General features: G+C 36.0%; 1 long non-coding RNA gene across 1 annotated transcript in view; it reads right to left on the reverse strand.

Moving 5' to 3' along the window:
- LOC134173181 (uncharacterized) overlaps positions 1–11,758 on the reverse strand; it is a 134,577-nt gene that overhangs the window by 117,244 nt on the left and 5,575 nt on the right. The window lies entirely within an intron of this gene.

Here is an 11,758-nt window from a genome sequence, read left to right on the forward strand (position 1 = left end):
ATAATTTGCAAGGAATCAGAGTCAGTTAAGGATGAAAACTTGAGCTGGTTTTGTTTGTCACACACAGGCTGCCTAATGTAGTGAAAAATCCAGCATGAAATTCCTTATTCTGTTTCACCCTCGTCAGACTTCTCATCAAATGAACATTCTGTTTCAATGAAGACTTTTAGGAAGTTGATTTTTTTTTCCAAAATCTTTTCCTATGAATTATGTATGGTGGCTATGTTATACAGCCTTGCTCATGAGAAACAGAAGGCAGATGACAGCATTTACTTTATTTAAAACCACCACTGATGCTTCTGAATCTAAGTAACTTAGGCAAACTTAGTCTCATTTTAACTCTGTTTCTTATAATCTGACTGAAGATAACAGGTCATATAGTTAATTGCTATAAAATCAAAGATATTTATGGCTATTTTTAACTTAGAAATAGATTTTACAATCTGTTTCTAAATGATGCAAGGGAACTTTTTTTTATTAGTTTTGACTCCTTTTAATAATTTGTGCTTAAGTCTGCCAAAATCTCCACTAAATCTCAGAACTTCAACATTGTTTTCAGGAGGAATGTTCAAACTTCTCTTCATCATGGATTTCTGTGTAATAGCAAGCAATTTTGTGCAATGAATACCACATGGATATATGAAAGGAGGAAAAGCATACTTTCATTATCAGCCATAAACAGGATTTATTTGGAATTGACATGACATTTCTGTATATATGAGCTATTCCTGAGACAGGAAACTACTTCTATGTATTTTCATATTTTCATTTATATTTTTAATATCCCTGAGGTATTCAGAGCTAAAACTACCTTTTTCCTCCTCTTTTCCCTGTCCCTTTTCCCCCAAAAATATGGAGTAAAGATGTCAGTGATCAATACGACCCTTTCCTCTCAGAGTTGGGCTCTTTGAAGTAAGGGAGGATTCCTTTGGGATCTGAGAGCTTAGATGTATTGTGGGGCCAATGTTTTCCAGATGGGCTGGCTGGTGCAACAAGGGGGAAGAATAAAAACGGAGAGGCCAGACACCTGAATCCTATTCAATCAGGAGGGTAAATGAAAGTGTTCTATTTTACAGCAAAGAAATATATAGTCCAAGTGTGAGACTCAAAGTGTGGAATTAATTTGAGAAACCCAGCTGTTTATGGTTGTAAATATACATTTAGACTAGGTGTCCCAGTTTCCTGTTAGAGTCATTGGGAAGAAATAAAACCTTAAAACATGATTTACCTCCTTCTAAATATGGATAAGACTTATTTAGAGATTAAGACTTCCAAGCATAAATTAAGTATCTACGTTTCACATGCAGTCAATGAAAATCTTGTTATTGGCAAAACCATAAATAACCAGTGCCATCTGAGGTGCCCTAGGATATCTCAGACACCCAGGACGCTCACGGAGCTCGCAGGTATGACCCAGGACCTGTGAAAGAACTAGTCTTCTAGAGTGGCAGCTAGAGGCCAGGCAGGCTACCCCAGAAAACCAAAATAATACTGCATTTAAAAGCTGAGTTCTGTGTTAAGTGTCTGTTTAAACTGAGCTAACATTTCTACTCCCTGTTGACTGTACTGACTAGACCTTTGATGACTGTAAGAGCATTTACACACCCAGTTTACACTCATAAGACAGTATCTACTTAACTAAATTTGGTGTCTTAGTCTACAGTTAAATGCTCCTGGCATTCCAAAATGTCATATAACCCTTAAAAGTTTCCCTTTCTCCTTACTGACTGTGCAGAAAGCCAAGGGTGACTTGCTCAGCAGGAGGCCTCTAAGCTCCAAGTGCAAGAAATTCAGCAGAATGAGTATACTGAAACTCAGCTTTGGAAGTTAATGAAAAAAAAACCTTATTAGCCACCTCTACTGATCTGATATATATAATCTGTAATATACATTTTCATAAATTTTAGATCTTTTGTCAGAATCAGTGCATCATATAAAGAAGAAAAAAAAAGGAAAAAAGAAAAGCCTTAGTATCTGATTTTTTGGCCTCTGCCCTAATACTGTCGTTTTGGCTTGTCAATTAGTGTCAATTGTGGTTACATTGATCTGTGTGCTTTACAGTTTCTACATAGACTCAGACTCATTCTACAAACTCAGATACTGCAGCAAAGTCCATGGCTTCTAACTTTCAGTCACTATTAAATTAAATATTAGGGCTAATTTTCTAACAAGTAGTTAGGGTTACTTATTTTCATCTTTCTCCTGTATTTACTAATTTTTTTTTTATTGGACTGATGTTAGCAAATTGTGCAAAATTTAATGAAGTATTTTTTACTTATTTCATAAATAAACATACTATGATATCATGAAAATAAGTTAGCTGATATTGTTTGCTTTATTCTGATCCCATTTGCATTGTACTAAATTGAGGCTGTTCTCCTGAAGCCAACAGAGGGACACAAGCGGGGAAAGAAAAAAAAAAAAATTCATTAAAAGCCTCATTTTTTATTGTTACTGGTGGTGTTATCTTACTTTCCAATAGGAAGCACTGTAACATTAAATATTAATACAGTGTAAAAACTCTACAAGCAAATATACACCTGTCTGTGTCCTAAAGTTACAACAAACATTGTCAAGGATAATCAATTATACATATCATCTGTTATATGCTGGTTTTAGATTAACAAATTGTGATTTGACAAGTTAAAAAGATACTTGAAGAATATTCTCTGGCTGCCTTCTTATATGTGTGTAGCCTTATTTTTAAGTAAAAATCCCATCCTAAGGATGTCATTCAGAAGCATGAGGTTCACCACATTTAACTTTAGCAATATGGAAGTTAAATAGGTTAGCTGTGATTTAGCTCACCTAACCTTAGAAGCTGCATTTCAGTTACAGACAGAGATGTTGAAATCCATGTGCTCACAATACAGCTGTTGCATTTCAGCTAGGGAACACTTTAGATGCCTTAAAATAATCACTCATAACACTTAAGGTATGCTAAAGTATCTTGCTTGGACTCCAGCTGCCAGTCCATAAAAGAAAATAAGTTAAGGCATCTCAGGTACCCTAGTATGCCTTAAAGACTGTTTAAGCATGCACAACTCAAATTATATTTAAACTTTCTTTAAAACCCAGTCCCAAATGTCCACCCTTAGTTCAAAGAGGACAGGCTTATATCTGAATGCCATCGGTCGTAACTACAGTAATTTAAATTAACCCTGCTATCATATTCTAGCAATTTTAACACAAAATATTAGCTTACATGACAAAAAAAAATCATGCCTATTTTTTATTGGTTTAATTAAATGAAGATTCTCATTGATATATTGTTCCCTGCTTGTCTAGTCAGGCAAAGTTCATTAGGGACTGTAGTGATAGGACAAGGGGTAACGGGTTAAAACTTAAACAGGGGAAGTTTAGATTGGATATAAGGAAGAAATTTGTTACTGTTAGGGTGGTGAGGCACTGGAATACGTTGCCCAGGGAAGCTGTGAATGGTCCATCTCTGGTGGTGTTCAGGGCCGGGTTGGACAGAGCCTTGGGTGGCATGGTTTAGTGGGAGGTGTCCCTTCCCGTGACAGGGGGGTTGGAACTAGATGATCTTAAGGTCCTTTCCTACCCTAACTATTCTATGATTCTGTGATTCTATGTCAGTCAAAGCCAAAGGCAGGCACATCAAAGCTGGTTACAGGATTTCTGAGAAGGAATTGCATAATCGAACCCAAGAAAGCAGGAACGGGGGTGGGAAACACAACAAAAAGCCCACAAGTTTTAAGCCCATTAATAACTCTCTGGGCCAATTGCTGAGCCCACAGGAGATACACTGGGCATATTCACACTTCTAAATGGGCAAGAAGTAGAATTAAATCCTAGGCTCAAAGTCCAAGTACAAATGGGCTCATGTTCACATTGCCAAGAGCTAGTCCCCTCTGCAGCAATTTGGTCTTGGAAAGAGCTAGCAGAGAACTCCAAAAAAAAGAGCTAGGTTATGAGACAGCAATTATTCAGTAAGGATTCTCCATTACGGATTATCTATTATGAATTATAGCTCCAATGCTCAAGTTGACTCAGGTTCTGGTTTCATTAATTTAACAGGATAGAGGCTCCTGTTACAGCCAAAGAGTTATGGGCCACTCAGTCCAATGCAAAAGGATCTATGTCACACAATACTTTCTAAATTTTATCTTTCTTCCACTACTGTTTGACAATTTGGTCCTACATGAGAGATTAAGATTGAATCCTCAAAAATCCAGATGGAGCATGGATTTGCAATTGACTTTCTTCTTCCTACAGGAATAATTGGTTTTGAATTTAGTATACCCTGACATTTGGTAAAAAGTGTTAATTCAGTGAAAAATGACAAACTTCTCTGTGAATGGGATTTAGTCTAAAAAAAACATATGTTCTGATGAAGCATATATGTTGATAATTGCCATTTGCTCTCTGTATCATGCTAGGCATGATTAAAGCTCCATTAATACCAGTACTATCAACCCTTCCATAGCAATTTTCTTAAATTGAACCTTCTTTATTAAATGTCTTTATTGTAACCTGGTTGCTTCATAATCAGAAAAGTATTGCTTTCAAATAACAAACTGCGCTGATAAAATCTATGTAAATGAACCATATTGCAATGTTATCTGACCAGTATGTTGTTCATGATGTAACACTAGTAGACAAAACTGCACAACCTATTTTTAAATCTTTTTAACAACATTTTTTACTTCAATTTTATTTCATTCCTAGTTTTGTCCATATAACATAATGGAGATGCTCAGGTACAATATAAAATGAGGTGAAGAATTCAGATTGTAACTTATGAATACCATGAATTTTTCAAAGCACAAATGGTCCTAATTTAATATATATGTCTGCAACTGAGCTAATAATTTTGGGCAGACAGCAATTCATGAATCTGTAGTAAGAATCAATTCCTTCTCTGCTTAATTTCAATATCGCCTTATTATAAGGCCCAGATCAACAGTCTAACCATTATCCTAAATATACACTTTCATGTGTTTCGTTCCAGAGGATTATTGTCTTATATTAAAAATTCGGTTAGTTAAGATCATCTTTCATTAATAGCAGCACAGTCATAGAAAGACCCTTCAAAAACCCAAGAGCTTCCAGTTCCCTTGGGCATCTTTGGCCAACGCCACTAACATCTTTCACTCTGCTGTTCAGACCTGTGGCTCTTCTTCCTGACTAATTTCAGCAAATCTACAGGGGCTAGCACTGTATTTAGTGCATTCTCGTTCACTCTTACACTGTCATATTTTGTCTGTGCATCATGCTTTTACATCCAAAGTATGTATACCTAAATGAAAGCATGAAAAAAAAAAAGGGGAGAAAAAAAGATAAGAAAAGGACCAAGAGATAACAGGTTTGGGTGCTTTCTCCCTATATGATATGTGCATCTTAATTTACTATAGGAAGAAAATATATAACCCTTAAGCATGAAAGGTAACATTATTATTTTACTATTAATAATATTATTCTCTGCCACACCTAATGTCATAAGGAAGAACAAAATTTCTGATAGGGATCTAAGATTATTGCAATAGTGAAAATGCATCCCAAAATTTAGAAAATTGTTTCTCTTTCAGTGGTTTGGAAGTACCCATGGACCTAGCTTTTTGAAGAATATTTCCAGGAAAGGATCATCTTTTCATTCACACACTTTTTTTTTCCAACTATGATGATCTTCACCACATGCCAGAGAGTTAGTACTAGGTTTACATTTTGAAAACATAGATCCTGTTTATCAATATTTTCTTACCATGTTAACTAAAACAGAGAAAATTCCACAATAAAGACACCTGATAAATAAACTTTAAAACCACAATAAGTAATTTTGAAACATTTGCTTCCCAAACTACAACAACGGAAAAAATCTTACACTACTTTTATGCTTTCGTTCTCTCCATTTGTACCCAGTCTAACATTTTTTTTTAAAGTCTATATTGCTTGTGGAGTGCCCAGTACACAATAACACCAACTTTGTTGTGCTGTATTTATCCTGAGCAACTTGATACATCTAGTTACTATATGAGAAACAGTCTCTGGGGTCTAGCCACATATTCTACATCCTGTATTTAAATCTTTGCTACCATCTGTCTTCCCTGTAAGACATCTCATATGAATAGGTTGTTAGTGTTCGTCCATAATTAAATTATATTTTTTCCTTTTCAATCCTTCTGTGAAAAATCACTTACAGTTGGACACTTTCTTTTCATAAACCAGATTTTTTTTTTTCTGAAACACTTTACAGTGTATTTTCTCATCCCTTGCTAGTATTCATGTCTCATTGTGATCATATTAATGACTTCAGTAATGACTACAACCCTGGAGTATTGTGTTCCTCATTTATATTTCAAGCTTGACCCAAGAACCAGTTATTTACTATTATGGTAGCAGCAATAACTGTCAGGATTTTTTTGTTGTTGCATTTTTGTTTCCTGATGCTTCTATTACTTTATGATGTTTCCATTATAGTTATTATGTACTACGGTATTTTCTAAAGGCATCGTCTGAAATAGGATTCCCATCCAAAAGCAACCATTAGGATGCAATTCCGAAATCAAAGCCCTAGCAATTTGAAAATATAAAAATAAAATCCAAATCAGGAAAACAGATGGAAAAAGTATGTGGGGTACATCTGACCTAATTGATCCCCTCTAAATATTAAGAACAATTCTTTAAAAACCAGTTGTCATGTCTCTGCTAACCATCTCTGATATCTTTATATATACATATATATATATAATTTCAAGGATTTAATTTAGCTCTGACTTGCATTTAATTATATGCAATGCAGGTGTATGTAGCTGAGTTACATTTAGGATTCAATCCCTCTGCCCATTCAGAGACATGAAGTGCCATTTGTGGTATGTTTAAGTATCTTACCTGGGCACCAGTTGCCCATATGTCTCACAATCCTTGAGTTTTTTCTGTCAGCACCATTCAGACAGATCAAGTACCAAGATACCAAGTAATTCAACCTACTTCTGTGGACTAAGTGTAAACTGAACCAACAACCTCTTAGTGTAGGTTCAGAATTCAATTTAGTTATTCCCACATGTCTGTCTACTCCTATTTCAGCTACCCTAATGTAACCAACCTAGGCTCCAGCTGCCAGTCCAGTAATATATGAATGTGTCTTAGTCCTTATTTTGTATTGACCAGCCTCATACAGGGATACCCTATCTCAGATACTCTATATCAGATACTTCAGTACACCTCTTAGGGCACTACTGGCTTGTGCTAGGGCAGCTCATTAAAGCTCATCAAGCTAGGTGACAAAAATACCACCTACACTCTATGCTTCATAGTGATCCAGAAAAAAAGAGTCACATTCCCCCCCATTTTTTTTTCTTTTAACAGACTATACTGCTTCTTAATTTCTTCATAGCTGTTTTATATTACATTTTCTAACAACCTATAAAGTTTTCATTGTGGCTTCCCAGCCCATCTGTACTATTTGAACTCCCACTTAAAGGGAGAAACATTATCTTCCCATTTCTTTGTTTTCCTCAAGTCCCATTTTATTGCGCCTGGTTTGCAGAGCTTCCCACTTGCAAGGGAGTTGTGATTGTTTCAGGAATGATAAAGAACACAAACCAAGCATGACAACCCAAGCTTAGACATGGTTTGACACCAAAGCTTAAGGGGTCTGTCTGAACATTCATGATATCAATAAAATACATTAATAGCTAAGAGAATTTATTCCACTAGAGTGGTTGGAAAGTATCTGACGGGGATGAGAAAGGGCAATCTTGCAAACTAACAGAAAGGGAGAAGGATGGAGAAGGAGTTCTGATGGCACTGATATTTCTATGGGGCACATGTTAGAGCACTTTGTACCACAGATACCACTAAACCAATGGTACTCAACTGGTGGTCATTCACTTAAAGTCAACTTAGCATCTTCTATAATGTGGTGTTTCTCTCCATTCTTTCCTCTGCTATGAATTTCCAGTCTTAGCCTTCAAGTGCCTGATGCAGGAGACTGCTATTCCCTAATTTCTGCCAGCTTTGTTTGTCTCCCACAGAACTGAAGAATGTATTTAAGAAATACACACAGAAATTGATTCAGAAACTTTAGCTGGTAAATTTAACCATGCATGGCAATATGTTGAAACAAGGGGGCACAAAATCACAAAATGGAATATAGAAACCTTTAGAATTAGTTTTAAGTAATGTTAAGTTTGATGGCTTTGTAACAGTAGCAATGGAAAATTACTGAGGTGCATGATACATAGAGAAAAAAAAAATAGAGTACAGCTAGAGAACATACTGAGAATTCTCACAAGATAAATCGTTATAGTTGACATAGTTTAAGAAAAACAGTCTGGAAGAACAGGACACAGGGATAAGGAGTATCTGGGAACCGCAGGTGTCCAGGGTGGGCTACAGTTAAACTAACTGATAAGTAGGAGGATAGGAGGATTATTATGTCTCTGGTGCTAACGAACCAATTAAACTGGTATGTGCATCTACTGTGCATGCTTCAAAGGCTGCCAGAAGTGATGAAGATTGCTGGAAGAAGTAAACAACCCTCAGAGACCACCACCACAATTCTGTACGCATGCGGGGAACTTTCTGGAAAATTATGTAATCCATACGTAGCCTCATGAATATGTATGTATGCCCAGTGGCTATAAAAGGATGGATTGTGTGGCAATGGGGAGACACACGTTAGGAGGAGCTATCCCATGTGTCTCCCAACGCCGCAATAAAGAATACCTGCTTGTCAGCTTGAAAACTGTTGGCAAGTTTGTTCCTGGAGTTTTCTCCTTATCAATGTCTATTGACCTGGTAATTAATCTTGATAACTAAGACTGATGGATCTCATTTATATTTCTCCACCTATGAGATAATATCACAAAAGTTCCTAAAACTCTTGGACAATTATGTTGAATATCATCTTTTGTCACAAGTTAACCCATTAAGGTGTCATTGTCAAACATAATCATAATGAATATCATGTAATATAACACAATACTTGCAACATTTTCTAGTCCACATTTTTTCTAGTGCTAATATCCCTCTGTCTGGAAAAAAGCTGAAGTCAGTCAGAGATTCTTGCGATTTTGATTGGCCATGTCCATACTCCTAATACCATTTAAACAGATTATACATTATATATTTTAATCAGATTATACAAATATATGGGTGATTTTAGGGCAACTGTAGCTTACCAACACAAACCATTAATTCTTCACTTTCTGACTTGTTCCCAAATTAAAAAACAAAACAAAACAGAAAACCAAAACTTATGCAGCAGCAAGCTCAGAGGTACTGCTGCTCATTGCCTGGAAATTTCTGTACCATAAATCACAAAGAATTCCCACAAATTTCAACGGCAAAATCACATCGCATAACATACAGCCACTGACATTGTCCTACTTCACGTATATACCTATGGAAACTTTTTTAAATACAAAAGGATCTACCTACTGAAGTCCATACTCATCTAAGTATTCTCATTTTCAATCACACCTCTATAAAAATGTAGCCAAATCTGTTACGAATGACTCAAATAGTATAAACAGCTACACTAAACTCCCTTTCAAAATCCTACTCTGTTTTGCAACTGAACAAACCACTGACAAACATACAAAGAGAAAGGGGTTGCCTCTTTATTAAGAACTATTTGATTTAGGAGACTTTCGTTTCTGGGAAACCTACAAAACTTCTCATGGGTAACGGAAGCTAAAGACGATTATTCTGCTCGGAAGGAGGGGCAATTTGCAGGTTCGTACTGCCGTTTCACCTAATGAGTTTTGCCAATAGTTTAAGAAGGTGTGAAAAGTTCACCTTTTGTAGTTAATGTCTGTTCTACCCACTTGAAGACTAGTACACAAAATCTTTTCTTCTCCATCAGATAAAATCTGACACCACTCTTGTTAAAAAACAAAAGGTTTCCATCACTTTAGTTTGCAAGCAGATCCGAAATAGTATTTTCAATGCAACTTCAATGAATGCAACTGCAGTGAAGTCATAAAATTATCAGGCAAAGCCAATAAATTTAGTAAAGCAGTATAATAATGCATTCCTGTGCAGTTCCAACTGTACATATCACCTACGAGTATTAATTTAAAATTTTATCAGGTTGCTCCTACAGTTCCATTCAGTCTTCTGCAATGGCATGCAAGAGGCTACCAGGCGTACAGTCATCTATTTCTATGGCAACAGTTTAAACTACGCTATTCTTAGTTGAAGTGTTTGCAGAAAAAAAAATACTTTTTTAATTAACTAAACAAGATATCTTTTCCTTTCCTGTCTGTCCTTTCTAAAACAACAGAAATCTCTTACTGTGATGATTAAGAAATAATTAAGAAATAACTTGTTGTGATATATATTATGCCTGAAGATATGAGATTCTTTGAAGTTAACAGGAAAAAATACACGTTTTGACACATGTCTGTTATATAGGCTTCCAATGTTAGAAGTATATCACACAGGCATTATCAAAATGAATAAAACATTTAATTATTTTTGTTATTGTTGTTAATGCAGTACACCTAAACATATTTAGCATATTTGCACTCCACTCTCCTTGAATGCATCCTCAATCGTACCCTTTCTTCATCTTGTTTTTCTTTTTGGTTGAGTGTTTTGTTTTGATGAAAATAACCTTGGAAGTGCTAAACGTGCAAACAAGATAAGCATCATCATTCAAAGCCTGGCAATTATTCTATCATCTCAGAGAGTTAGGTGATCTATTTGTTTTAAGGGTGAGTGTCTGCAAGATGGAAGAAAGAATCATGTGAATGCTAAAATCAGAAAATGACACAGAAGGAGAAAGGGTTGTTTTGTTATTTGCCCTAACCTAGAAACTGGGTGAAAAATGCACATCTTCAACACTTCAATTGAACTAACATTTCTGTTTAATTGTGCCAATGAACTAGAACTTTAAGGAAAGTAAATGAGTAAAGTTACAAGTTTATTCTACTTCTCCATGATGACAAATCAAAATTGCATGTATTTATCATTATATTCTCTGGAATGCATGCTTATCTGATCTCAGGCATTGATTTGACATGTTTAATTCACTATATCTTTTGCATAACTATATTTTTTTAGCATGGGATGTGTCTTTGATGCTCTCAGTTCTTGCATTTTATCACCACAGCATTGTGGAGAAGGCAGAAAAACAGGTAGTCATGTACGGGTGCACTGGATTATTCTTCAATTTTTTTTTGACTGTGCCTAAGATAACGTTCGTGGCCTATTGAGGACAGAAATACTGACTTACATGTAAATTCATTTTCTTTTTCTTCTCAATCTGGTAGCTTGCACAGTGGCAAACTAGTGCCTCTACTGCCATCACTTTGTGTTACACAGAATGTCCTTTAGGACAATCAGCCTAACAAAGAAGCAAGAGGGGATAAAGAAGGGCCTTCAAATACGGGCAGTTTGTATAATCAAGCAGGACATCCAGTTTTCAGAGCTACACAAGGTATTTTACATCAAGGTATTTTCCAGGAGGCTGCAGGCAGTGATGAAGAATTCTGGATAAATGATCTGTTCCCCATGTTCCTTCATGAACACCCTGCACCAGGCTTCTGCCTCGTTTTCAAGAGTGTATCGACTGCAATGTGTGTGCATGTATGTATGCATTCTCTTCGCATATCCCAAAGGTGGGCATTTTCTATAAAGCAAACCGTATGAATATTTGAAGTTTAGCAAGTCCCTTACGGTGTTTTACTCTTTAAAAGGGTTCTCTGCCTGGAGGAAGCCAGAAGCAACGTGACTGAAATTCTCCATGTCTCCACTGGGATTTGAGCTGTGAGTTACAAGTGCTTTGCAG

Source organism: Pezoporus occidentalis, unplaced genomic scaffold, assembly GCF_034315485.1.
Source record: "Pezoporus occidentalis ecotype Australia unplaced genomic scaffold, CSIRO_AGI_Poc_V1 ctg5, whole genome shotgun sequence".
Classification (NCBI taxonomy): domain Eukaryota; kingdom Metazoa; phylum Chordata; class Aves; order Psittaciformes; family Psittacidae; genus Pezoporus; species Pezoporus occidentalis.